We start from the raw sequence: 2,945 nt of genomic DNA, 5'->3' as shown, positions 1-2,945 counted from the left end.
GCGTGGAACTGGGAGGTCTCTTGTGGACCAGTGTCCTGAGCGCCAAGGGCCTTTAATCCACACAGCCAGGTACGTGGGGGGTTTCTTGCCTTTTGTGAGGTCTGAGGTCTTCTGCCAGCGTTCGGTGGGTGTTCTATAGGAGAAGTTCCACGTGTAGCTGTATTTCTGATGTATCTGTGAGGAGGAAGGTGATCTCTGCGTCTTACTCTTCCGCCATCTTGCCTGCTCCTCAGGGCTGATTTTTTAAAACTTTTGCTGCTCTTGATTTTAAGGGTTTGAAAACTTAAAAAAAAAAATCTGTGTTTTATCTTTTTTGTATTTTGAAGCTGATTACATAGGAGCAAACTTATTTGTGAAAAGTTGCTTTTTAGTTTTGATGTTGGCATATAACATTCTGTTGATTAATTCAGAGAATTTATTATTGATATAAGCTTCAGTATTCACCCAAGTACCACACTTTAGTTTATTGTTTTCCCTCCCAGGCATAATACATTTTTTTCCCCTTTATAATGAGTTCCAGAATCTAGGAATAATGCATGATTAGACCAAACCTAGATGTGTTCAGTTAAGGAAGGACAGAAGCCAGTTTCATTGATTAAGTTGAGTTTTGGGGGTAGAGTTGTATTGGGTACATTATGAATACATTTGAGAGCTTCTGAAATTAAAAATACATTAAACATACCTCTTATTTTTTTTCCTTTTGCATGCAAATGAATATTTTACAGTGTTATATATTCTGCAGTGAATCGCTAAAGGATGATTTTTCAAATTCCATTTTGTTATAGGTAAAATAATTATATAAAATATATAACTATGCTACTGTCATGTCCGTTATTATTTTATAATAGTAATTCCTTTTTTCATACACATCCCCTTGCCCAATTAAACTGAAGAAATTTGCTTTATGAAATAAGTTTGGAAATTAGAATAAAGAGTGACTTTTTGAGACTTTAGTGTTTGGCTTAACATTTTAATGTATATACCCTTGAACATTTTGAGTTATACAAGGTTTAACAGAGGGCTTGATAGTGCTTTCAAAGAATATCCCAAGAATGACTGTGTAACTTTTGTATTAAAGGGAGTTGAGTGCTTTTGGAGAATTCAAAATAACATTTGTTTTCTTTCTTCTAAAAATATGTAAGTAATATATGAATGTAAACTTGTTGAAGACTCAAATAACAGAAAAATAGATAGACTAAAATGGCAAACCTAGTTTTTCTTCTCTATGGTCTCCCGTGCAACCCAGTCCCTACTGTCTCCACCTTTCTCTGTGTTGACAATTGATAAGTTTTATGATTATGTAACATTTCACTTTATGTCTCCAACCCCACCTCACCCTACCTCCTCCATAAGCCTTTTTGAAATCTGAGAAAGCAAGGTGATTTTTTTTTTTTTTTTTTGACAGGAAAGTAGGATTCATTGGTGGGCATGAGTAAGGAGGGGACAGTGCCAAAGCTCTCATGAGTGAGAGCCGTTTGTCCAGGAGACCACAACTAGGGATGTATTTGACCCCACAGCCATCTGAGATGAGCCGCTTTTCTGCCACCATGTTTTCATATTCATCTGCGTTAAACTTAGTAAATCCCCAGTTCTTGGAGATGTGGATCTCCTGGTGGCCAGGGAACATGAACTTGGCCCTGAGTTGGGCCTCAGTCACGTGCTCCTTGTTCAACTTGGTGTGGATGGATATTATGACTTGGCCAATGTGGACCCTAGCCACTGTGCCCTGGGGCTTTCCAAAGGCACTGTACATAGTTGTCTGGAGGCCAGATTGGGGACAGCATCCAGACATGAATGTCCACCGGAAAGGGCTGTCTCCATGGTCCCTTAGGGCAACCTGTATAAGCAACAGGCTGTACACTGCCCAGGAGGCTGCTGCTGTTTGTAGCCATTGCACACCAGGCCTCCAAAGGGAAGGTGATTCTTAATTAAATATTTTGTTGTTATAACAGCTCTGGTTATTAATGCTTGACCAACTTATGTTAGTATTGTAAGGGCACAGAGCACTTACTACATTGGGTCTTTTTGTGTAATCAGTGTTTTCAGTGGGTATGTCATTTTCAGAGGGTTTTTTTGTTTTGTTTTGTTTTTTAAGCAGTGGCTATAAGACAGCAAAGTGACAGTGTATTAGGATTCCAGAGCCATGGCTGGCTTCCAGTCTTGGGCTATGTTGGTAACTATCCCCTGGGCAAATCCTATAATCATTGTAGGCCTTTTTTAAAGATATGTTAAATGATAAGTTCAGTCTATTCTATACCATATATGGTTTCTTTCAACTCGAATTTCAAAGCACCCTTTGATTTGGAGAATAGTTGGCATTTTAAAAGTATAGAGACGCTTGGGGATGTTTTATCACTGCTTTTAGGAGATACTATTAGTTACTTTGGTTAATTTGAAATCCTAGGTTAGAAACTGAAACACCTTGTTATAGTAGTGTTCATATAGAAAATATGCTATGTGAATTAGGCTGTATTCAGAAACACATTGTGGCATAATGGGGAATAATATTTAGGATTTTTGGCAGTCTTATTTCCCCAAACTCTCCAGTTTACTCCCTTTCCTCATATATACATAATCTACAAAATATTCAGTGGGAGGGGAACCAATGTCCAAATTTGATTCCTACAATGTATACAGTGGTTGGATTTTTACAGAGTGGTAAAATTAATACCATATGTTAGTGATGTGTCTTGAAGTTTGTTTCCTCTTTATTTCACTAAAATCCTAGCGATTCTAGTCCCAGTAACTTGCTTTTAACATGGAACTGTGAATTGTCTTCTGTTTTGTTTTGTTTTTCCTGGAAGCTTCTTGAGTGAGGGGAAGTGAAAAACTTTTACTCAAATTTTTTTCGTAGAATTGTCTAGAAACATTAAGCCATTATCTCTCTTTTTTTTAACATCTTTATTGGAGTATAATTGCTTTACAATGGTGTGTTAGTTTCTCCT

The 2,945-nt window shown here is 37.4% G+C and overlaps 1 protein-coding gene and 1 non-coding gene across 5 annotated transcripts in view; one reads left to right on the top strand and one right to left on the bottom strand.

Annotated features, from left to right (window-relative positions):
* The window catches only part of GTF2E1 (general transcription factor IIE subunit 1), a 42,543-nt gene that overhangs the window by 17,607 nt on the left and 21,991 nt on the right, over positions 1-2,945 (top strand). The gene's annotated exons all lie outside the window — the stretch shown is intronic.
* On the bottom strand, positions 1,810-1,943 carry LOC112064033 (small nucleolar RNA SNORA70). Its single transcript, XR_002891326.1, has one exon. It is a non-coding gene; the product is annotated as a small nucleolar RNA SNORA70 (small nucleolar RNA).

This window comes from Physeter macrocephalus, chromosome 1 (assembly GCF_002837175.3).
Source record: "Physeter macrocephalus isolate SW-GA chromosome 1, ASM283717v5, whole genome shotgun sequence".
NCBI lineage: Eukaryota > Metazoa > Chordata > Mammalia > Artiodactyla > Physeteridae > Physeter > Physeter macrocephalus.
This window is presented reverse-complemented; position numbering and strand designations above follow the sequence as displayed.